Source organism: Cupressus sempervirens, chromosome 6 (genome assembly GCF_028749045.1).
Source record: "Cupressus sempervirens isolate cs-2001-9-10 chromosome 6, ASM2874904v1, whole genome shotgun sequence".
Lineage (NCBI taxonomy): Eukaryota > Viridiplantae > Streptophyta > Pinopsida > Cupressales > Cupressaceae > Cupressus > Cupressus sempervirens.
Window position 1 is genome coordinate 488,922,145 of NC_143123.1, and position 26,842 is coordinate 488,948,986.

The window sequence follows — 26,842 nt, forward strand, 5'->3', positions numbered from 1 at the left end:
TGATGTACATGGAGTCTACTCACTATTCCCAAGAGGTCGTACAAATTGGACGGTGAAAAAGTGAGTTAGAGTTCCATCTTCAACAACTGCCTGGACAAAACCAATGAAAATGTAAAACCAAAGTAATTTTACAAAAGGCAAATGAACTGTGATCAAAATCCCTTTCTACCAACACACAGGATCAAGAAAACATGGCATACAAAGGATGCACAAGTGACAGTATGAATCTTGAGCTTCTAACTACCTATTGTCATCAAAAACAAAGAAATTACTCACAAAATACTTCAAGATGCTGATTGCAAAAACACTCAATCCGTACAATGGGCATCCAACCGAGTTGGGCATCCGTTTGCAAGCTAGCTCCGCAACTCAACACTTAGTCATTTCTGGCTCAAGGGGCGAGAGGATTTATACAAATATGATATTTAAGTATAAGTCACATTTATTTCTTATATTTTAAGCTATACTTGTATAAATAATGTCAAGATGTTTAAGACAGATTTCAGCTTTATAGGAATTAAGATGCAAAGTCTAGACTCTAAAGTTTTTCGAAAAATTCCAGCTCAGCCAAATTTCAGGATTCAGCATGCTATCAACACTCCAACTCACCCTAACCTATCTTGGCTTTCTAAGGTCAAATAAAGCTAGAAAAGGATTGCTGCAAGGTTTTAACTCATTTCATCCAAAATCCCTTTGGTTTCAATTCTAAATTCCTCACAAACTTAGCTCAACTCTTGCTCACACCCCAAACAAACATGACTTCTAGGCAAAGCCAAAACTGCACAAAGTCCCTTCCTTGACTTGAAGACTTGAAAAGGTTGCCAACTAAAACCACCTAAGACCACTACTACTACTACTACAGAAAAAAGAGGGGGTTCCCATTTGCAATGGGGCGATGGTGTGAAAACCTCACAACAATTCTATGTCTTGATCTTTTGAGCTTTTTCTTCTTCCTTTTTCTAGTATATCAGCAACCTGCAAATACTCGAGTTCACTTCTCTTTTGATCCCAAGCAAGAGATAGAATGTTCTCTTAAGTGTACTTTGAAGTCAATTTGATATGTCACCTAATCTATCTTGGGTGGTGGTTGTCTTAAAAGTTCCCTATTACACCATCCTCAATTTGTTGACTATTCTTAAGTGTACTTTGAACAGGCCGCCCTCTAGTGATAATTTCTATTGATGTGGATTTTATTCTGCTATAACATGCAGAATCAAACAGTCAATGTTTCAAAGTGAAACATAAAATACTCAACTCTCCCTTGATAAAAGGTCACTTCTTATGCTAAGCCTGCGAAGTGAGATCATAGAGGATACTCGCTCAGTGAAATAACGTGATTTGCTAGTAATCACTTAGGGGACTCAGGGTATTCATTCAATGGGTATCAACTGCTTGCACTTCTAAAGATTTAGCCTCAATATTTGCAATGAAAATATGGTTTGGTTTTCCAACTTCAACTTAAATTAAAAATTAACTTCAACAATTACTTGTACTTCTACCTATGAATGCAAGGATTCATGGATGGACTTGGACTCTACTAGATGTAGCTCAATTAGCGACTCCTCCCACCTAGTGCAAGCTTTTAAGGATATACTCAAATGGTTTTCAAATTAATATCTACCCTTTTCAATCCAATCAATGGATGCAAACTAAAGATTGGATATCAATTTAAGTTAAGTACTTTCACTAGCCTCTTGTTGATGGTAGGAGTGCCTTGTGTCGTGAGCTAGTGAAAATACTTAACTTCAATTGATATTCAATCTTTAATCTGCATCCATTGATGGAATTGAAGAGGGTGGATATTGTTTTGAAAACCATTTGAGTATATCCTTAAAAGCTTGCACTAGGTGGGTGGAATCACTGATTAAGCTACATCTAATAGAGTCCAAGTCCATCCATGATTCCTTGCAAGTAGTTATAGAAGTTATGTTTAAGTGGAAAAGTTGGAGAATCAAACCATATTTTCATTGCACATTGTGAAGCTAAATCTTTAGAGGTATAAGCAATTGCTACTCATTGAATGAATAGTGTAAGTCCCCTAAGTGATTACCAGCAAATCACATGATTTCACTAAGCCAGTATCCACAGTTGGAAGAACCTTGAAGTCACTTTATGATCTTACTTTGCAGTCTTAGCATAAGAAGCAACCTTATGTCAAGAGAAAGTCGAGTATTTGATGTTTCACTTCGAAGCATCGAATGCTTGATTCTGCATTTTGTAGTGGAATAAAACTCACATCAACAAATCTGCAAAAAAACGCTATAAATAACAAAAGATTTTTGTAGTGAATCTGCAAGGGATGCTTATAAATAAAGAACATGTTGGATGCATGGTTGTAAGGACACGAGAAAAAGATTAATGCTCATCTGGAGTGATAAGAGCAACAACAAAATGAAAAGATTCAAAAACATCAATAAGAGTATGTACATCTAACGAGTGCATTAGAGGACAGGTTGTCTCTTTAAATAAGTCACTTTAGTAGAGTCAAATAGTGATGAAATAAAGGCTCAACAATTTGTCAAATTGATAAAAGAACCCAATGATGAACTTTGTTATGGCCCCATATTTGATGATGAAGTAAAACGGCAACCAATTATTTTTAGTGTCAAACCCCTTTTTATTTAATACTTTTATACTCATGTCTTACTAATTGATGCCCTAGATGAGATTAGTTGTTTCTTAAAGGTTTTTGTACTTGTGCCCTACACGGGAAAGATCTAATCTAAACAGTGGTTTTGTTGTCATAAATAGTTTTGATTATAACGATACAGTGGTATAACTTTTGTGCCCTAAGCGGTTTATGTGGATTAACTGTGGTTTTGCAAACCTTGCTCTAGACGGATTCCAGTTTTGGAATTTAGGTTATTTCTAACTTACAATCCTTAATTTAGTTTTGGATATGCCTTAACTATAATTGGAAACTATTGATTATTATGTGGAATGAACTTAAATTTTTAATAAGAATATGCTCATGGACATGGTAATGCAATTACATGATGAAGATCTTGTTTACTCATTAATTAATATTACGGTTAAACATTCGATTGATTGCATGCAGGAAGAACACGAATCAAACCTGAAGGGGGAAGAGGTATCACTAGGAAAGGGGATGTTGAATGATCAAGTTTCAGACAACCTGGGAAATGGTAAGACTTGACAAGTTGAACCTAGTGGCCAACGTGATTATACTCTAGAGTCTCTCCTCTACACTTCCTAACCAATGAACGATTTATTAATTTTAGACTAAATCTCTTGATCAATCTTGTGTCATAGTGACCCGGAAATGTAACCTATTCCATCTTGTTTATCACAACCTTGTTGATTTTGAGAATCCTCTCACCCTCTCATGTTGACATGAAATTAAAGAGGGGGTCTTAGTGTAAATTGAATGTTATAATATTAAGATTTTAAAATAAACCCCCTTCAACTTTGAATGGGACCCATTCATTATCACATTGTAATCATAGAAATTATCCCTCAATAAACACATTCTCTCTTTCTATGGCCACTTAATAATTTAAATAATTTGGTTCCAACTCTAACATTGGACTTAATTTTACCAACAGTCATTTCATCCTCCTACTTGTCTTACCCGATCATTGAATATATTACAAACTATGTTCCAATTGAAGGGGTGGGAAAAATATATTTCATACCGCCAACTTTAGAAAATGGAGATTAAAACCTTTAATCAGCTGGAAGACTCACACAATGGAAAATGGCAAAGAAATGGGTCACGTAATTCATCGAACGACCAAGGTTATTGGGGATTCCTTGATGTTCAAAGGGAAGGAGGAAAGAAAGAAAAACCATAACATTGTGTATTTTTTCATTCACCACCTTGCGTTAGAAGGCAGGAGCAACTATACGGTTCTTGGAATGATATGAGTTGATAGGGGATGCACCATTTGTAGAAGTTCTTATTTAGGCATCTTGTAAAACCAAAGGCAACAGTTGCAATTTCGTCCTTTACTTTGGAGACTCGCGTACAACTCCAGACAAGTAACATTCAACCAGCCACATGTTGTCAAGTGATTGCTATTGGGTTCTTACTTTCCTACTTTCGGTATTGGTTCAATGTAATGAATCTCATTCAAACCTTTCATTTTCTAGTTGAACGAATCTGGAGATCATTTTTAGGAAAGAGGTATAGGGAACTTGTTGCTAACAGTTGATACAATAAACGCGTTCTTGAGCAGTCTCAATTATGAACGAACCTTCTTTGATTCTTGTTACCTTTAAATGAGCTCGATACTTCTTACTCCTATATTCTTTTTATCAATGGCTAGAACTTTTGGTCATAGGCAATAGGTGGGAATCATACATTAAGTGTGCTCAAGCATTGACGCCTTATAGTAAACCCACTAATTCTTGTCTACAATGAATTAATTCAGATTGGTTAAATCTCTCATTATAAATCCGGTTCCTTGTTACTTGTTTGAGTGGTTGATAAAGAAACAAGCCATCCAGCATCCATGTGATTAGCATAGAAAGAAATGATTAAAACTTCCATGTAAACTGGAATATGCCAATGTAACTCTTATCAACGGACTCATTAGGAAACTCTCAATCTCGTTATGGGTGAAACAACAATACCCACTAAAGAAAACCCAAAACAATTATCTTGTTCGAGTTAAAGATTGAGATTTTGTGATTATTGGAACTTATCTTAAACGTGTAATTGCAGTAACTATTGTTCCTGCTCATCATGGACCATTGACACCTTAAGAATTATTGACATCTAGTTACCTTAAGAGCCTTGTAGAGCCGTATTATCAAATGACCTTGTTAATGATAAAAGCCGATCCTAAGTCCAAGAAATAAATCTGAAATATTGTGTTGATCTTTTCGACAGGAGACATTCTCTAAAATAATATCACCACACAGAAGATCAGGAGGTTATACTATACTAGTTGGGATAGTAGAAAAGCTAAACAGTACTCGTCCCCAGTAGGACTCAGTAGAAGTCGGAAGGAAGGTATTAGCTCGCTATTATATTGCCACAGTCCCACATCTATTCATACAACAGACTAGCTGATTGGGAAAAGAACACAACTCTAAGGGTCCATTTGGTTCGTGGAATTTGAAAAACCGGGATTTCTACAAACCTTGGTTTGGCCAAATCAAGGTTTTGCAAATCTTCATTCCGATTTTTGAGATTTTACTTGAACCATTTGTTTCACTCGGAAGATGCGTGTGAAGACACATTTTTATGCATAAGCTTGGAGTTGAAGGCAAATTTCAAAAAGTAGTCCAATCTATTGCTTTTACACTCCTTAAAAAACGTAACCAGGTTTTGATTTTCAATTCCTACTTGCTAGTAGGAAGTTGGAAAACCTAGTTTTGAGGCAAAATTGGAAGTCCGGTATGCTAATTCCATTTTGCCAATTTTGAAACAAACGCAAAAAATTTCAAATCTGGATTTTGAACAAGCCAATTCCTATCATCTTCCAAGAACCAAACGGACCCTAATAGACTAAGAAAAAAAAGATCATCTCATTAATTCCTATGGTACCAAGAGGCAATCATTCCCAAGTGGGACCAAACTAATAAGAAGAATGTCTAAACAACCCAATCTGTTCATTAACAAAAGAGTAAACTTGTACCAAACCTGAGGGTAGATAGGAAGGTGAGAAGTTGACTCTTGATACTAAAAATCCTTGGCCAAGGTAAGATTAACGGATGTTAGAATAGAGTCGGTAGATACATCCATGATAGAAGTCGTACTAGAGTAGCCGTAGGTTACGGAGTGCGACTGATCACGATGTAAGTGTCTCTACACTGGATTTCCGAGGAAACTTGACTTCATCATCCACCATCCCTCGTGGAGGGTCAGGTTTGCTTTGGATCTCGAAGCAGCCTAAGAGGGATAGAGTTATGATCCATGGGTGGGTGGTTAAATACCCCAATGATGCCTCTTCCCCTAACCAAGCCACAAGCCGGAGATTTGGGTGCATTGTTCAAGCAGAAAACTCTCTATCAAACTCAACCTCTATACACATTATGTGACTACTCTACTTAAGTTCATTGCAAGTACTTTCCAGAATATTAAAAGGGAAAAGTATGTAATTAGAAAAGTTGAATTCAAGTTTTCTTATAAAGTAGTTCATGTAAATTCTTTCCTATTAAGAAATAAATTGATAATTGTTAGTTTATTGTCAGTACTCACTCTTGTTAGGTATTGTTAGAGTTACAGTTATCTATGCCATGTACTTTCATGTCTTTTAAAAAAAATATTGCCCTTTGCTTACAACTACTTATTAACAAGTACATCATAGATTAGTAGAACTTTTGTTATTAAATTTTTTTAGCACATTACACATGGGATAATGTAAACAAATGCTATGAATAAATAGAACAAAAAAATATCAATTTTGGTGTGCATGATCAATTGTCAAATAATTGTATCTGTGTCTATCTTATTAAATGAATCAAAATATATTTATCACGGAAAAATAATAGTGACTTTGTTTCCTCCAAAATGGGAGATAACTACGACGGTTTGCCTAACTTGTCATCACAAAAGCTAAATCAGCTACTAGCTATGATGATGCAAACTCAAAACAAGATGGACGCTCTTGAGGACAAACTCAAGACCGTAGAGGAGTCAATAAAACAAAGGATCGGAATTTAGATCCTAGAGTAGGCAAGAACACACTCACCACACCCACTCCAACAAAGAAGAACAAGGAACGAGACACACTCACCACATTGACTCCCATAGGGAAGAGCATTTTGACCATGAGGCACACAGCACAAGGGGTAACCAAGGGTTAGGGATCATGACTGATGACATGAAAAAGGTTAACCACCACATTTTGATGGAGCAGTGTCTAGAGATGTAGCAGAGGCTTGGTTTACAAGGATGGAAAACTATTTTGAGATTCGGGATTATATGAAGGTGCAGAAAGTTGTTTGGGGTTCGTACTAACTAACGGGGAAGTCGTCAGTTAGAGATAAAGCAAGAAGGTGGAATTAAGGCTAACAAGAACGTCGGTCATGTGGACAAGATTTGTCCAGCTTTTTAGGCAGAGGTAGCTTCCACAACTATTTTATGAGCAAAAATTTGCCGAGTTTTAGGAACTCAGACAGAGAGATAAATCGATGCATGAGTCACCGAAAAGTCCAACAGACTGTTGAAGTAAATCCCCGAGTTACAAGACAATGAAATGTATAGGCTCATAAAATACATTATGGGACTCAACATCAAAATTCAAGGACCCGTGGATGTACTTTGCTCAACTACCACAACGGAGACATGAAAAAGTAGTTCGGCAAGAATTGAAATTAAAAAGGGATGACTCCATTAGAGATAAACATCGAGGAAGAAGTGAAGTAAAAGTCTTCAGTTCAATAAATGCAAAATGGAGAAGGATGTAAATGAACCCCGAACCGAAAAAAAGGCCAACGGTAATAGTTATGAAAACTGAAGTAACAAAAAAGAACAAGTGAGAAATCAAAAGAATTCTGGACCAACAGTCAAGGCAGGGGAAAAAAAGGAGCCTCCCAACAGATGCTTTACATGCGAAAGCGAACATTTTGCCAACCAATGTCCCACCAAGACTCAGAATGCCCCACCGCCAAAGACTCCACTAACTAGCTAGCAAAATGCCTTTCAGCAATGAATGATCGGCAAGCAAACTTTCAAGTGGCACCTATAGAAGTGACAGGTACACTCTCCGAAAACTCAATTTCCATACTCACAAACACTAGAGCTACAAAAAAAATTATTAATCCTAGAATCTTAAGCCGCTTTCCAAAAAGGATTGGGTTCATGGGCAACCCATGGACTGTAGAGTATGCAAACTGGTCTAAGGCTCGAGTAGAGCAATGCTTGTTCGAAGTCGAGTTAGAACTTCTAGCGTTTTCTACTAAAGTCAACTTGTATGTTGCACCCTTAGGCTCATATGATATTATTTGAGGGATCAAGTGGTTGTGGCAACACAAAGCCCAGGTGGAATATTTTTCAAAGAAGGTTGAATGTTTTGATGAATTAGGTAACCCAATAATCATCCAAGGAGTTAAACAAGATGTGAAACTCCAACAACTTTTAGCATCACAACTTAGGCAAAGTGAGAAGAAGGGATGTTAGTTATTCATGGTCAAAATGGAAGAGATTTCAGAAACCACCAAGGGTATTTGTCCCAATGAATTCATAATTTTGGATATGAAAAATTTAACCAATCAGGAGTTAGAAGAAATATTTGAAGAGAAGTACCCTTATCTGAAGGATATCAAAGATATTTTTCCTGAGGATTTACCAGGGTTGCCCCCAAAGCAGGTGTTTGATTTCTCTATTGATCTAATTCCCGGAGCCGAACCAATATCGAAAGCACCATATAGAATGACTACAATAGAGTTAATGGAACTTTAAGGCTCAACTTCAAGAACTACTAGATAAAGGTTTGATCAAGCCCAATGCTTTGCCCTAGGGAATGCCAGTAATTTTTGCTAAGAAAAAGGACGGAACATTAAGACTCTACATTGACTATAGAATACTTAATAAAGTTACTATAAGGAATAAGTACCCTTTTACCTCGCATTGACGATCTCTTTAATCAAATGCGTGGGGCCACAATCTTCTCCAAGATAGACTTGTGATCAGGATACCACTAATTGAGATTGAAGGATGGGGACATTCACAAAACAGCCTTCAAAACTCATTACGGCAATTATGAGTTCACAGTCCTTCCCTTTGGGTTACGAATGTGCTTGCTGCATTTATGATCTTAATGAACATTATTTTTCATGATTGCTTCGATAAATTCGTCCTAGTCTTCCTCAACGACATACTAATCTATTCGAAGGATGTGGAAGAACACTTGCAACAACTTCACTTCGTCCTCCAACATCTAGAAGAGCATAAGTTGTATGGAAAGTTGTCAAAATGTGCATTTTTTCAGCAGGAATACAATATGCAGGTCATATAATTTCTGGAGACGGAATAGTTGTGAATCCTGCAAAGATAAAGGCTATAGCAGAGTGGTCAGCACCTAGGAAGTTTTATTGGCCTAGCAGGTTACTACCGAAAACTCATCCTTAATTTCTCACGAATCTCCTTCCCAATTACTTCCTTGTAGCGCAAGGGTAAGAGATTTGAATGGACAAGCAAGTGTCAGCAAGCCTTTGATTTACTCAAGGAGAAGCTAAACATTGCACTGATCTTGAAAGTGCCTGATCCAAAAGGACAATTCCTCATCGTAATAGGCGCATCCAGTGCAGGGCTTATGCAAGATGGGCATGTTATTACATATGAGTTGCAGAAACTTAAGAGTTATGAGGCAAATTATGCACCTCACGATTTGGAACTGACTGCCATAGTGCACACATTACAAAGATGAAGACATTACCTAATGGGAAAAACATTTGAACTAAGATCTATCTGATCACCAAGGTTTGAAGTATATCTTTACTCAACCTTATTTAAACATGTGGCAAAGGCGGTGGATAGAGCTGATTTCTAATTATGATTTTGAAATTAGTTATATCAAAGGAAATGATAACAAGGTAGTTGATGCCTTCAACCAAAGGCAGCATGTATCTACCATGTCATCTATGCAATCAAATTTCAAACAATAGATTTTGTCAAGTTATGGAAGTGTTAAATACTACCACCAAGTTAAAAAGGCATTGCAAGTGAACCCTCAAGATCACCAATATGATGGATTCCATTTTGAGTCATATGGAATACTTAGATTTCAAGGGCGTATATACATTCTAGACTCCCAAGAACTAAGGAATCTAGCCTTCAGGGAAATTCATACAGCACCATACTCAAGTCATCCTAGAGTTACAAAACTCTTAGCAGTTATCAGACCCTTATACTTTTGGAAGGGTATGAAGAGGGACGCAACCAAGTTTGTGGCTAGCTACATCAAATGTCAGCTAGTTAAAGCCAAACACCACCACCCGACAGGATTACTTCACCTGCATGCTATTCCAGAATGGAAATGGCAGATTATTAGCATGGACTTCGTCCAAGGACTACCCATGTCACGTAATAAACACAACACAACATTGGTAGTCGTGGACAGACTCACCAATGTAGGCCATTTTATTCCAGGTAACCTAACCGATGGAGCCCCAGTAATTGCGCACAAGTTTGTGCAAGAAATATTTAGGCTCCATGGTATTCCCGAGAAGATAATTTCTGATAGAGATGCCGATATGACTTCCAGATTTTGGCAGAGTATATCAGACCCTTTTACTTTTGGAAGGGCATGAAGAGGGACGAAGCCAAGTTTGTGGCTAGCTACATCGAATGTCAGCAGGTTAAAGCCGAACACCACCACTCAACAGGATTACTTCACCCGCATGCTATTCCAGAATGGAAATGGCAGATTATTATCATGGACTTCGTCCAAGGACTACCTGATGGAGCCCAATTTTTTAGAAAATTTGTGGGGCTCCATTTATATTGGAGATGATGACGAAATTTCACAACATTAAGGACTTGGAGTACAAGAGATCTCAAGTAAATGCTATGATTAAAGAAAGAAATCATTAGGGAAAGCATGAACCTTTTATTGAATCATGTTGCAGCAATACAGATCTTCATTCATTTAGTTTCTGCACCTATATATCTGATGTTACTCCTGTTCATGTTTCATGACAATCTGTTCATTAAGGCAGAGTTTATGGCAATCACTGAGGTGTTCGTTCTCTATCATTATAAGTGAAAATGCAAAGGGTCTATCACAAAGTATTTTTGTTCAGATTGTGATCATTTGAAGATGAATTATAGACTCTTACTCTAGCAACTGGAAATTAGTGGCAGAAAATGGGCAAGCTGCTTCTGCTCTGATAACAAAGATAAATCCGAAAAGGCTTACACAATTATATTGATGGATACACATTCTTTTCTATGATCTATAATATGAAGAGTTTCCAAGATGCAAAAGGAATGTTTCAGAATGGAGGAATGTATTCAAATTGATACATATTAGCAATAAACATATCTATACACACTGAAGGTCAGTCCAGTCACTAAAGGTTGCATAAAGAAGATGTAGGGAATAGTCAAGGCAATCTTCAACATGAATATATACAGCAGCGATGGAAACAAATATTTGTAAAAGTCAGGAGAATATATTGTCTGTGTGAACAAGGAACAAATATATTGCTGGTAAGTTGGGAACTTGTAAGTGGAATGAAGACAGTGATCTGGAATATATATAAATTATCGCAACCAATAGCATATTATAAAGTCTTGGATGTATGTGCGTATATGAAGGACCCAACCAAGCAGTTTAGATTCAAACCATTGCAAAGTGGCGGTGATAGGAGCCAAAGCCAAATTCGATGCATATTGTATCGATGCCAAACATAAAACAATATAAGGCATAAGTATATACAGTATATATAACGGTGACTGACAATCAGTATTTACAGTTACACAGCAACTATATACAATGAGACTCCATTCATTTGTAAAGTGCAAAAAGCCATCACCCATGGAGAATGCCCCTTCAACAAGCATCAACCTTTCAACGTGATTACACCGTAGAAGCATATGCGGATAGGAAAGTTGCAAGTCCCTGTTTCAATATGCCAAAGCTACTGTGTATAATCACATAGAACAGGTGAAAGTGAGGGCAGCAGAAAGAAATGGGAGACGCCAGTGGATGTTCCCAATGAAGGACAAGGTTACGGTCATTCAGAGCAGAAAGACAATTATTATCCACGTCAGTCAGCCTAATGAAACTCACAGTCCAGTAGAAGACAGGATTGTATAAGGGGAAAACGATGATATATGGCAGCGTTGATGGAAAGATAAGGAAAATATATAAGTTAGAAGCAAATAAAGGAGGCATCGGGTTCATAAGTGTGGGGAAATGCCACAGAATATCATTAAGCAGAGAGCTTGCCGCCCTGAGTGTTCACGTTGAATAAGAAAAGCGTAGACATTGTATTTCGCAATCTACATCGATACTTACTGTTTCTTTGTTTTTGTTGTTACAGGTACAGGATTCGTGATAAAAGGGAACGCAAGTCGCAGGCGTATGCCGTGTCAGGGCAATGAAGTTTCAAACGAAGGAGTTTATTTTCATTAAAGAAACATAGTTTATGGCACCTGTCACTAGTTAATAAACCACATTTGTATTTTAATTTTTTTTTAAGTGGTGATTAGGTGCGATGAAAGGGTGTGTTGTTCCAGCAAGCATCCTTTCATCCTCTATAAATATAAAGCATGGGAAATAGTAAAAAGATACAATTTACACAGCCTATATTATTGGAAACTCCCCGCATATTTTTCTAAAGATACATGTTATCAAATCTCTTCCAGGAGAAATTGTTGAAATATTGAGCAAAGCAGTTGGAGACTGAAGATTGTTGAGCATAAACATTAAAGTTGTCTGTGATTGAGTTGTATTGAATAGAGCTCCAACGAATTTGAGAGTCTTCAGTACGAACTATTCCAGCAATAAAATCAGTAAGAATTTTATTTGTTTTAGAGTTAGAGGGTGTATAACTTGTCCTTTATGATTTTGATGATTATTTCTCTATAATTTAATATTTCGATAAGTGCATTGAATTGTTCGTTGCTTTTCAGATTTGATAAATACGAACATTGCAGGATATAATATTTCCTCTATTTGTATCTGTTGTATCCAAAATAAAGGTTAAATCATGGCAGACTAGTCTGAATATGCAAAGGTGTAATAATTCGTGGCACGTAATAATTAAGTTATTAATAAATATAATATCATCAATATCATTAAGTTGTATATAAGAAATATACTTTGACTCTATTACCCATTAAAATTTGGCACTAATCATTAATCTGTTCATGATTTTCAACTCATATGCTGGCAATTTTTTAACTTTTTCTTTTGAAAGAGATTGAATCTTATTCGTAATAGTAATTCGTTTTAACTTTTTTCTTTCAGCAATACACAAATCTTAATAAAGTAATCAAAGTTTGAAGATAAATAATTATTAACTACAATCTAGAAAGTTTCCTTGACACTTGCTAGTTGAGGAGTTTGTTTTTATGTTATAATCCACTATAAATCATCTTGGATCAGAGTTTTGTCATCCAAGATTTGGGCAAACAGGCCTTGGTCCAGTGGAACCAAAAGCGCAGAGAATTTGAATCAATCCTGTCAAGTTGGTCAAAATCAGTTAGATACCCAGCATCGAGCAGGCAAGGCTTGTAAGTTTCTAACCAGTGATTTTGATAACCAATACTACCCATGTCACGTAATAAACACAACACAATATCGGTAGTCGTGGACAGACTCACCAATGTAGCCCATTTTATTCTAGGTACCCTAACCAATGGAGCTCCGGTAATTGCACACAAGTTTGCGCAAGAAATATTTAGGCTCCATGGCATCCCCGAGAAGATAATTTCCGATAGAGATGCTCGTATGGCTTCCAGATTTTGGCAGAGTCTCTTCTCAACGTTGGGAACACAATTAAACATAAGTTCAACATATCATCCTAAAACGAATGGGCAAACAAAAAGGGTGAACCAGATTTTGAAAGACTTACTTAGAATGTATTGCATAGATCAGCAATACAAATGGGAGGATTATTTTCCATTGGTGGAGTGCATATACAACAATACATACCAATCATCTATCAAGTGGCCCTCTTCGAGGCACTATATGATAGAAAATGCAGAACTACTATTAGTTGGGATAAGCTGGAAGACGGGATTGTGCTTGGCGCAGAGATGTCAAAAGTGGAGGGGCGGATCAAATTGATCAGTCGAAGGTTAGCAGAAGCTACTGATTGGCAGAAAAGTTATGCCAATGCCAAACGAACACCCTGCCACCACGCAATCGGTGAAAAGGTGAAAACATGATTAAATCATTATCATGATGATATGATGAAAAGTTATGTTGGAAACATGAATGCTGATGATATTCCTATGGGGGAGTATTGTAAAAACATAATTAAATCATTATCATGATGATACGTTACATTCATAACTGTGTTTGTTATTGATGTCAACATAGCAGTTTTCTGTGGTATCTGACAGAAGAACAGCGGTAAAGATTAAGTTGGTATGGACAAATCGTTGAGTATTTTCACTAGCGAGGTTAATGGGAGATACTACTAAGTGTCTAGTATATGCAGCTAACCTCGGGTGCAAAAATATTAAGTCTAGAAGAAGTTATGCAAGTTTTGGTGAAGATTGTTCAAAGGTAGAGTTTATAGAAGCATGCTCTAGTAAACTTGTTACATCCCTTAGCAGAGTTGTTATTTTGAGAAGCAAGGTTAAAGGCGTGTAGAAGACATACTGGAGATGACGTGGCTAAGCTCGTTCGTCATAATATTACACGTATGGAAAGTTATTCAAGTTACAAGGCAACACATTGATGTTATCGCTAAGTAAAATGTGTTCTTAATGAGGTCCTATAATAATTAATTGAGGTGTAATAGACGACTCAAGGGAATTGTTTTATGGACTCGATATAAAGGAAGGACATTTTCCTTTGTTATATCGAAAAAAGGAGAGCGAAAAGAGGAGAAAAGATATGAACGCTAAGTAATCAAGTTGATATGCAAAGATAAGCAAAGAAAAGCAAAGTTGGATAAGAAAATTTCATTGCCGAGGTTTTATTTTGTGATCAGAGGTTTGATATTTGGATCCGAGGTTTGTGACCTAGTCTACAAGGTCTAATAGTGATTGGTTTGGTTGACAAGACAGAGGAAAGAGGATAAAGCACAATACAAACAATTATTCTGCAAGGAATAGTTGAAAGATCAGTTGGACAGTGAAGTTCAGTGGTCTTGCTCCAGAAGTTGTTTGGACAATGGGTCCTTCTGCCTTCTAGAACTCCTAACAAGGTTGGCACAACTCCTAACAGGGTTGGAATCTTCTAACAAGGATTCAAAGTCTCCTAACAGAGACTCTTATGTATTGAATGTGTTTATAGACTCCTAACAAGGTCCATCCTCTAACAAGGAATATATATTTCAGTACATCTTTGTGGGCATCATTCCCACTGGGGTTTTCCCTCTGATCAAGGGTTTCCCTAGTTAACAAATCTGGTGTAATTGTGTATGTGCATCTTGTTATGGTTGTTGTTTACTTTGGTTACATGGTTAAGATTAAGTAAGGTTGATAAATGTTTTAGTTGGATAATGATTCACCCCCCCCCCCCCCCCCCCGCCCCCACCCCAAGATATAATTGATAAGCTTAAGGGGCTTTCTAATGAATGGTTCATAAGGCACAACAATTGGGTGAAGGTTTTGCAAATGGGGTTGCAAGTTTTGGGTTTAACCATGGAGGAAACTCTAGAGTTAAGCGCGCTCAGGCTGCAGTAGTACTGGGATGGGTGACTTCCCAAGAAGTCCCAGTGCTTCACCCCTATGAGCATCACCTAGACCCAATGAGTGCTAAGTGTTCCATTTATTCTCATGAGAGGTGGATTCATGTTGAATCACTACTCATGAAACATGGTCAATGTGTTTGACTCAAAATCACACAATTAAATCTTGATAGCAATATCACAAAAGTTTTGTTATTACTTTTTTTAGCATATTACATTTAGAGTTTGGGCACAAAGTAGGACAAGATTTATAGGATGTTGTGGAAGAGTGTATGGGGAGAAAAGCAATATTAAATGAATCAGCACAATCTTTCTTGCCTTACTTCCCCAAGAAACACAAAGTGGAGTACTTGAATGCTTCTTAGTTCTTAGCCAATCGCATCATGCAAAACAATGAACTTTGCTATGGCCCCATATTTGATGATGAAGTAAAAAGGCAACCGATTATTTTAGTAGGACAAGACGTATGGAAAGTTGCGGAGAAGTGAATCGGGAGAAAAACAATATTAATAGAATGAGCAAAATCTTCTTGCCTTACTTCCCAAGAAACACAATGTGGAATACTCAGATACTTCTTTCTTCTTAGCCAATCGCATCATGGAATGTTAATGTTTTAGACCAGGAATGAAAATAAGTAGCAAAACATCAAAAAAGAAACAATAAGAGACACTATTTATCCTGGGAAAAACCCTCCAACTTGGGGAGAAAAACCCAGCCACACCAAAAAATATCTCATTTATTTAATAAAAAGGTCTGAGTACAATGCTTCCAACTTAATACTGCAAATAATAGAGGTCTAAGTGCAATGCTTCCAACTGTATACTGCAAACTCTTCAACTTATTACATATATCCTAATTGACTCCATAGACTATCTATATTTGTTGTATAGATAAAATAACCCAACTCAGCAAGAATCACATCACACAAATCCAGGATATATTATATATACAAAGTCAAGGCTCCTAAAAATGTAACTCCTCAAGACTTGAACCAAGAGACTCTTCATATTATAACCGGAAGTCGCATCATTTTCCAAATGTGTGACTTTTCATATTTGCAAACATGTCTCTTCATTTTTCCAAACGCATGTCTCTAAACATGAGTATATGAAAGAGCACCATCACAGGTAATCAGGATATCACCTGCAGCTACAAGCATCAACATAGAATACTATCTACAAGATACAACAAAGGTTGCACTAGCATTCAGATTAAAAAGTTGTTTAAATAAGACCATATCAAAACAGCAAAACAGGTTAGTAAAAGGTAAATATATTCTAAACATAAATAATATCAGTACTACAACACTCACCCAAGCACAGAAAGAAACATTAAATGATGGTCAATCTACACATAACTAAAGTACATAACAAGATGAATTGAGTTACTCTGTAAAAGAAAAGTTTATTTTCCAAACGAATGGTGCTACACCAAGCTTCTCAGTTTTAGTTGATGAAGTACTTGCAGGTATCTTACTATGTTCCCAGCTATCAGAAGCCTTAAATAAGGGATACAATATCCCTCTATTCCTTTGTGTTAACAAAGGGGATCCAATATCCCTATATTTATTTATATCCCAGAAAAAGCACCTAGAAGAGCAATCAAAGGAGTGATGCAGCATTGAACGAATGCACCCATCCTCATAAAACATTCTAACATTCTGATCAGCATCGACACCTGATCATCGTGCAGACGCTCCCCTTCTTACAACATCTGCCCCTTCTTCCTTCCTCATGAAACACAAAAAAGGTAAAAAGATGTATTAAATAAGGGAAGGAGCAAGAGAGGATAATAGGAAAAAATGAGACAAAAATAATATAATCATCATCTGGCTGTCTTTTCAGGGTAGGCAGTCCCAATAAGGATTACTAGGGCAATCATACCTTTAGGTTCTCTTATAGTACATTCACTAATTATTGTCCCCTAGATAATGAACATTCCACAACCCACAAGGAATAAAACAGTGAAGAAGGCATCTGCATGTCTGTTGAAAGCATCTCCAGCGTAGCTAAAATGGTATTATCATCCAATAGACATATGCTTGAAAAGGAGGAAAAATAGTGAGTGGTAAGAAGCTTTTAGCCTTTTTGACATGAAGGTGGAAAGAAGGAACACAGGCCAAGATAGTTTAGTTTTCCTCAATCACCTATGGCTATGTTGATAAAGAAAGTCAAAAACCCTATCATGCAAATTTGGATATGAAAAAAGTCTGCCACAAAGTACTTGGGTGAGATGGAGATGCGGTATAAACAACAATTATTTAACAAGAAGCGTTGAAAACCAACACAACCAATCTAGAGGCACAATGCCATAATCTCTTTCATACAGATTAAACTCTGGGTTGCACAACCATTCTTTCAATTGACTTGTTTGTACCGTATGAAAATCATGACTATTGAGATGGTGCATTCTTTATAGGGGAAGCCAATCGTCATGCTCACTTCTAATGAACCAGCCATCAGGCAACAGCGATTTGTGCGAAGAATTTAATTACTATAAAGAATTCCCAAAATAAATGAAGATTTAGCAGTAGCACACAATAAGGAGCCTGAAGTAAAGGACAGTTGGCACCAATTAGAGGTATTGTTAGGATTTCTCAATGTAAAATATTTAGATTAAGGATTGTTGGGTGGATATTTTGCAACCGACAGTTTTGAGTAAAAATCCAATCACAAAATAGGATGACCAACCACGTGTGAGACAGAATCTCTCCTACCGTAAAGGGAAGGCTCCCCCTTCTCACCATTCCTTGGATCAACTCAAGGTAAGCAAGAAGTTGAGAGATTTTATAAAATGGGTGTTACCAATATCCTTTCTTCTTGTCTTTCAAGGAAAAATCCACTTACTCATGGAGCGAGTAATGGGCAGGGTGAATCTCTACCTACACTTCTATCAAGAGTTGGAAACAGTGATACTGATAAATCTTCACTAACTCAAAAGGCTAGCTGAAAATGTACCAGTTTGGCTCTAAGTCCGATCATACTTCTATATAAAAAAGCTTTACAATTAGGACACAAAGACTCCTAAAAGTATGAATAACTTAACTATTTTGCGAATTAAGAAAGAAGTATAAGCTACATACAAAGCTTCTAGCTATATAATTCCACAACCACTCCCAGTCAAAGCTTCGGCTCCAATTGCTTCTAAATGAATCAATACAATAGGCACAAATTACAGTCAAAACTTCTAATTTGCTCTATCACAATTGCTTCCAGTCAAAGCTTCAAATCCAATTGCTTCTATTATTCACTTTTCTCCCAACTTTGTACTACACAATCAAAGTTATGCTTGCACAAATGTGGCAGAGCTTTCTTGCATACAACAAAAGATGATTTTTACAATGAGGGGGAACTCCTTTATATAGGCACAAGAGTTGAGAAAAAGGTGGAGGAAAAAGTGGGAGCAACTCAACCAACTTTGACCTAGTCTAATGAGAAGAGAAATTTTAGGGTTACATGCAACTGCACGTGCAGCTCGCATTACATCTTTTCACATATATGTAACTCGCATTAAATGTAATTACACATCTTCATATAATACATCCTTTTCAATTACAAACATGAAGGAAGAAGAAGAAGAAAGACGGAAGAGAATTGAAACAATCCTAGGGATGATCACAAGATCAGAGGTTCTTGTACTTTGAATATCTATATTCACCTTGATAACTATGGTGTTGCGTCTTTTGTAACCTCTGACATTGATGAATTGTTCAATGTCATTTGAAAACTTCATGTGATCAAGCTTTTCTTGCTCAAATTGTCGTGAATTCTCCTTTGTAGATTGACACATTTTGGATTCTCTAACACTTTGAAAACCTTCTCAATGGTGTCCGCATGTAAATTCGGAACAACTTTCCATTAGCACTTTTAACTCTCTTTTTTTTTTCGAAGTGAAGTGTTTGGTGCATGTGAATGCATGCAAATGAGAACTTTTGAATTTAAAAGTGTGACTTGGGCTTTCAAGATGTCATTGCACGGAAATGGATTACATGTAAATGCAACACGTAATGAGGAATGGAAAGTGAGATGACATGCAAATGCAGATGGAGGATGTGCTTTACATGTAAGTGTAGGTGACGAATGAGATGCAAAGCATGGAATAATGCGGAAACATATGTTTTCTCATGAAGGTGCAAGTGCATATGGAAAGATGGAAATGCAATGTAACTTGATGCGAAGTGAACTTTATAGTCGTCTTTGTAGAAAGGAGAAGTTAAAATACATGGGAAAACATGTGTATGACAATTTTTTACTTTTCAAAAAGTGACTTTTAATCAAAATCGGACCTTTTGGATGCAATTACACGCAAGGCATTTCGTGCAATCGTGTCATGCGAATGGATGCGGAAAGTGAGATGAGTGAAAATGGAAGCGGAAAATGGGATTACATGCATGTGTGGATGGTGAATGAAATGGAAAACATGTAATCGCATTTGTCGGATGAGATGCTAAGTGTTGTGACATGGAAAATGGAAGTGGAATGTGATGATGCTTTCACATGAAGTGAAGCAACAAGTTCTTGGAAAGAACTTGTGACTTCTCCAATGTGGAGAAAACTGACAAGCAAACACAAAACACAAAAACACAAAGAAAAACATACCTTTGGAAAGTGACTCAAACATGCCAAGATGCAAAACACTTCAACACTCAAATTCGAAATTGAAGCTTGGGAAAGAACCAAAAACATGAAAATGAACCATTTCTTCATTTTTAAAGGAAAAATGCACTATTCATGGCATATATATGGACAAGTGTACAATAACAAGCCATTATATGCATAGAAATAGCAAGATAAGCATGAATTGATGAGCAAATTTGAAAATGTCCACTTACTTGGAGGTTAAAGAGCCAAAATAGCAAATTTTATAGACTTGAAGACCAATTCTTCCTCAAATCCGGATTTTCAAACAACTTTTTGACTTTTTCCGTACTTGCACTTAACAAAAATAAATGAGCAATGAAGGATCGAATTTCACATGAAAGTGTCAAATACATGGTCTCCAAAGACTATCATGCAATTAAAACTCAAAAACAATCCCTCTTGATCAAAGGTATGGGCTAGAAATACATTTTTTTGAGTTTTTTTGAACAAAAACATGACTTTTTTATGCAAAAATCTAGGCCGTTTTTGCAAAAACGTGACCAAAAAATGCATATTTTTGAGTCATTTTTGACTTGTGCATGCAAAAACAACTTCCCCAAATGCATATACATGGATCAAAATGCAAAAACATGACTCCAAAATGCAAAAAAGTGGATAAAAACCCAATTTTCTGGGCGTTTTTCGCAAAAGCATGATTCATAAAAGGCATGAAATGAATTTGTTTTTGGCTTCTAAGTGCAAAAACGTGAGCCAAGATGTATTGCAAATGATTGAAGATGTCAAAACACCTCTTTTCCTTGCAAAAATGTGATTTAAATCAATCTAAATTGATTTATTTGAAGATTTTTCCAAAAACGTGCCCTTAGAAGGAGTTTGAAAAAAAAAAAATTAGTAAGATAAATCTATTTTTGATGTTAGAAAATCCATTGCCAAGCAAAAATGACACTAATAGGAAAAATCTCATGTAAATCCACCAAGTAAATCTCACAATGATCAAAATTGAGTTCTTGGAAGGCAAATGCATGCATTTCTTCAAAATTGGACCTTTTGGAAGGTAATACGCATTTTAAAACATGCTTTTAGTTAAAATTGGACCTTTTTGGGTGCATAGCATGTTTTAAAAACTTTCGACAAGGCAAATCGGACCTTTTTGGGTCAATAGCATATTTTAAAATGTGCAAGCAATAAAAATTAGACCTTTTAGAAGGGAATGCACATTTTAAGTTACATCTCAGATTTTGGATGCAAAAACATAAAAACTTACCTTTTGATGTAATGACATCAAAAAGGTCCACTAAGTTGAACTTTATATGCAGTGACATGTAAAATGTCCACTATTGATGGATTGATACTTCTAGCTTGAAAATTATATGCAATGGCATGTAAAAGATCCACTTTTTGATGGATTTTACATTTATGACATAAAATGTCCACTTTTGATAACTTTAAGTGATTAAATAACATGTCAATTTAAATTCATTAAAATATTACTTAAGTGGGGCATAAATTATATTTACATATCATATTAATTATATAACATGTAAATACCATTTAAAAAATAATATTTACTAGAGCATTTGATTTAAATCCTAAAAATTAAATTGAACTATATAGTTAATATAGTCACTTAAGTGAAAAATCAAAAAGTAACTCAACTTAAAAATATAACATAAAGTGCACTATAGTTACTTTAAGTGAAAATTTAAAAGATAAAGTAACTTAAAAACATAACGTAAAGTGAATTTAAGTTATATTTTTCAAAAAGTGAATGTCAAATTGAAAATATAATGTGATATTTTTAATTTGTGTGGTTGCATCAAAAAGATCCACTTTTTGGGCACTAAAATGGCCATATCTCTTGACTGACAACTCCGATTAAGCTCTAGCTTAGATCAAATCAAAGGGGAAACTGAAAGTCATGACTTGAGCAAGACCAAAGGACTAAAAACTAACAAACACACACTAAAAATCAAGCAAAGGCTTGACAGAAAGAAAAATGAAAAAGACTTGACGAAAGTCTTCAGTAAATTGATTTGATATACGAATTGAAATTGATTGATCGATCAACATTAAAAAATTGAATATCAAATTCAAACTTAGAGATACGCAAAACTAGCTTGAAAAAGTTTCATGTTGTTACCAACATTTTGTGGTGACAAAATACAAGCCAACAAGGATGACTGATCGGTCAGTATATTAAAGGTGATTGCTTAGTCAAAGAGATTTATTGCCACTAGACTTCCCTTTCTATCCCCTATACTTTCCCATTTTAAGAAGTTGTATAATCATTTGTAGATGGTCTTTTGGAATGATGATGTCTTCCCCTGGAATTTTAAGGGAGGGGTTGATTCCACAAAAGGATGGCACACAGAAGGGCTTGGATTGTTCAATATAATAGTGTTACTTAGATTTAAATTCTGTTGTTTTTACGAGTAGTATCATAGAGAAATAAATAAATTGCAAATTAATATTCCAATTATACATTTTGGTTCATATTTGTGTACCTTCTTATAGCACTGATCCTACCAACATAAATTCAATTGATCAGCACAAGGAAAGCACAATGACTATTTGTTGAGAGTCTCTTGTGCCAACGTAAAGGCATGCAATCAATAATGTGGAGTGTAAGGCAGATGTCCCAAGAAAAATTCAATAACTACTGACTGTAAGGAGTCACATTTATCATGGGGCTAAATCATATCATAAGATTCAGGGTTCATGCTAAACCTCCTCCATCCCCTAGCCGAAACTTGCAAAATACAGCCCATTCTCCATCTACACCATATCAAAAACCTTGATGAGAAGATTGTTACTTTAACAAAGTTCTCATCAAAAAGAAAACTCTGGACAAACCATATGGCCGAAACCTAAAATGCAAATAAGAAGCAGAATCTGGGGCATGTGTACACTACACCAATAAGGCAAAAGGAAAAAAATTGAGGAGCAGTTGGCTATGTCCTGGGTTCATCTATACAAAATCATAAATATATACAAATTTGCAGGTTAAATCAGACATGAAGTTCAGATTTACCATACAGCACACCTGCTAAACAAAACTAGCATAAATACTCCTTCAATGTCAATTTGTCATACTTGAATGACATGATAGATATTTGTTTAAAAGAAAAACAAATAGTTTAATATTTTAATTTAACATACTTAATGAAATTATTATGAATTGTGAGTCCTAGTATTTATTTTAATTTGTGATCTATGTTTATCCAATTCCCATCTGGAAAATTGCTTTCTGGAGGCACTTGAATTCAGTTTCACTTAGACTAGTTTCACCTTGTGATATTGCTATCAGGATTTAACTGTATGATTTTGAGTCAAACTCATTGACCCATGTTTCATGAGTAGTGATTCAACACGAATCCATCTTTCGTGAGAATAAATGGAACACTTACACTCATTGGATCTAGGTGATGCTCACAGGGGTGAAGCACCGGGACTTCCCGGGAGGTCACCCATACCAATACTACTCCAGCCTGAACGCGCTTAACTACGAAGTTTCCTCCATGGTTAAACCCAAAGCTTGCAACCCCATTTGCAAAACCTTCACCAAGTGTTGTACCTTATGAACCATTCATTAGAAAGCCCCTTAAGCTCATCAATTGATAAGTAGGAGATAATTTCCACAACAAGTCAATTTGTGATATTGCTATCAGGATTTAACTATGTGATTTTGAGTCAAACTCATTGACCCATGTTTCATGAGTAGTGATTCAACATGAATCCATCTCTCATGAGAATAAATGGAACACTTAGCACTCATTGGATCTAGGTAATGCTCACAAGGGTGAAGCACCGGGACTTCCTAGGAGGTCACCCATCCCAGTACTACTCCAGCCTGAGCGCACTTAACTATAGAGTTTCCTCCATGGTTAAATCCAAAGCTTGCAACCCCATTTGCAAAACCTTCACCAAGTGTTGTACCTTATGAACCATTCATTAAAAAGCCCCTTAAGCTCATCAATTGATAAGTAGGAGATATTTTCCACAACAAGTCAAATTGTGATATTGCTATCAGGATTTAACTTTGTGATTTTGAGTCAAACTCATTGACCCATGTTTCATGAGTAGTGATTCAACATGAATCCATCTCTCATGAGAATAAATGCAACACTTAGCACTCATTAGATCTAGGGGATGCTCATAGAGGTGAACCACCAAGACTTCCCAGGAGGTCACCCATCCCAGTACTTATACTCCAGCCTAAGCGCACTTAACTACGGAGTTTCCTCCATGGTTAAACCCAAAGCCTGCAACCCCATTTGCAAAACCTTCACCAAGTGTTGTAGATTATGAACCATTCATTAGAAGGCCCCTTAAGCTCATCAATTGATAAGTAGGAGATAATTTCCACAGCAAGTCAAATTGTGATATTGCTATCAGGAACTTCCAAGCATTACCTGTTGTGATATTGATATAGTTTCACTTTTCTTATTATTCACAAACACAACTAGTTATTGATGATGCCTATAAGCTAGACCAACAACAGGTAATGCTTAATATCCTTGCCTTATAGTTTTGGAAAGTGATTGACTAGTCAAATCGAGCACTCAAAACGGCATAATTTATTAAAATGAAATAAATAAAAAAGAACTGTATATGGAAGCTTGTCCAAGCAGCAAGGCTGGATTGAACTTGCTATATCCGTAATGCGCCAAGCAGAATAGAGCATGAATTATAGTGAGACATTCAAGCAGCTGACGAGTTGTTTGATTCTCTTCTTACAATTTCCTTTGAATTTGCATCTCTTTCATTCTTGCGGTGCATAATACTCACAAAACCCATAAAATGTTCTTGTTTAGGGGGATCTTCTGCAGTCAATAAATAAAATAAAAAAATTACTGAAATCCGTGCTTATATCTCCAACATCACACTCCAGATCACTTAAGTTGATGTGCTGTAAACTAAAAACCTTTCTGATGAAAAAATTATGAATCCAATTACAGAGCATTTCATATTCAAACAGCCTGGTTTCCTACCAATCGGGCAACACAGTTCAATCAGACACTATTTTCCATCTCATGTTTTCAACCACAAGAAAAACGCTTGGCAACGAATTTAAGAAAATAGGATTACAATTACATAAAGTTTAAAAGTTTTATGCCTTCCACCTGCAGGTTCAGAAGCTTGTCCACCACCAAAGATAGGAATCCACGATTATATTTCTGCAAAGAGTGCAACAATGACTTTCCCCAAAGGATGCAAGTGCAGCATGGACTTCCCCAAGTTTTTCTTCAAAGGGTGCAACAATGACTTCAAAGGGAGAAATAAATTAAAAAGAAAATTTCTATAAATAGAAAATTCCACTTCATTTTACAAGTTTGCCCTCTTTTGGGTAAGTTACAGAAGTTTCACCGAGAAATCAACATCGAAGCCGGTATTCTTGCCCGCTAAGCAAAAAAAATGAAAAGACAAATGTACCATATACTATTTTGGATCTGGCCAAAGTTTTATAGACAAAATGAGCTCATTTGATTCGAATTCACAAGTTCAGAACTAAAATATCTAGATGCATGCATGTTAATTCAAGAAACATTATGCAGCGAAAACAGAATTTTGATGGCATGCTTGAAACCCTATTTGAAAGCACAGAAAGAAATACCCTAATCCATATCATCGAGCATGGACTCTTTTCGTAGCCTCTCCTATGATCCTCGCTATCTCGTCTATGCTCTGACCATTCTCCTCATCATCATACCCATTTCTCTGCTGCATCTGCGCTTAACTTCTTCACAAACCACTGATGGTTTTGAATCTCCTGAATTGAGATCCTCTTGGCAGGATCTGCGACAAAAAAGTTGTACAGAAGGTCACGGCATTCAGCAGTGAGACTGCGAACACTACCTGGAATGCTGTACTGTGCATACTCATGAAACGGAAAAGCTTCCACTAACATGAAATCGAGAGCTATGCCACATAACCAGACATCTGCAAGCTTCTTATCGTATTCTTTCCTTGACAAAACCTCGGAGGCTATGGACGCAAGCATTGGCCGAGAATGAAGCCGCAAAGACTTGGAGTGACATGGGATTTTTCGACGACTCCCATCCAGCAGCATGTTTTCAAGCTGCAAATCAAAGTGATTGATATGCATGGAATGGCAGTAGCTGACCCCCGATATGAGCTATTCAAAGAAGAAATGGGCCTCATTCTCGCTGAAGCGCCCATGGGCATCTTTAGAAATGTGATCAAACAGCTGCTCACCTACTGCATTTTACATGGCTAACGCCAAATGGGTGGGTGTCAAGAACACCTCTTTCAAGCGAACGATGTTCGGATGGCTGAGATTACGGCGATTAATGATCTCCCGCTCCACATTCTTATCAATCTTCTCGCCCCTCTCAATACACTTCACGGCAACGAGCTGTTTATTGAACTTGTCTTGCATCAGCTTCGCTGCTCCAGAGTTTCCTGACGCAAAATCCTTCACAAGCTCATATTTCTCCATTTCTTCTCGCTTCTAACGAGTCAGAGCACCAGATTGTTTCACAAGTGAGCGAATTACCATAGGATTTTACCGTTTAGGCTCTCGTGCATTTATTCTTGATCATCAGATTTTAGAGTTTAGTCTTTTGCTTTTTGCTTTAAAATTTGAAATATAAAGATCCGGGTTTAGAGTTTAAGGGAGAGGACCCACTACTTGAGGCTGCCACTACTTGAAGGCAACGGCTATCCAGGGAGCTCTTTCGACTGCCTGGATGCTCCGTCCTCTCTTGTCCTGCCATGCCCGTATTCTGAATCCCCTGTGCTGCCGGTACTCAGACGCCATACTCTATTCTTCAGTCTCTTGGTTACCATGCATCTCCATACATACATATTTTCTTGTTTCTGTGCCGCAAAATAATCAAATCTCCAACTTGACTCGCCAATCCGTTGTCGATCCATTCTAATCTTGTCCTTTTAAAGTTTTGCTGTAATTTATACTTGTTTATTTATTTTAA

The 26,842-nt window shown here is 36.6% G+C and overlaps 1 pseudogene across 1 annotated transcript in view; it reads right to left on the bottom strand.

Annotated features, from left to right (window-relative positions):
- Positions 1–26,777, bottom strand: part of LOC149553166 (serine/threonine-protein kinase SRK2A pseudogene) — a 33,664-nt pseudogene extending 6,887 nt beyond the window's left edge. The window contains exon 1 of the transcript XR_016353044.1: positions 25,504–26,777. The product of XR_016353044.1 is annotated as a serine/threonine-protein kinase SRK2A pseudogene (transcript). The remainder of the gene's footprint in view (positions 1–25,503) is intronic.
- Between the last annotated feature and the right edge of the window lie 65 nt (positions 26,778–26,842).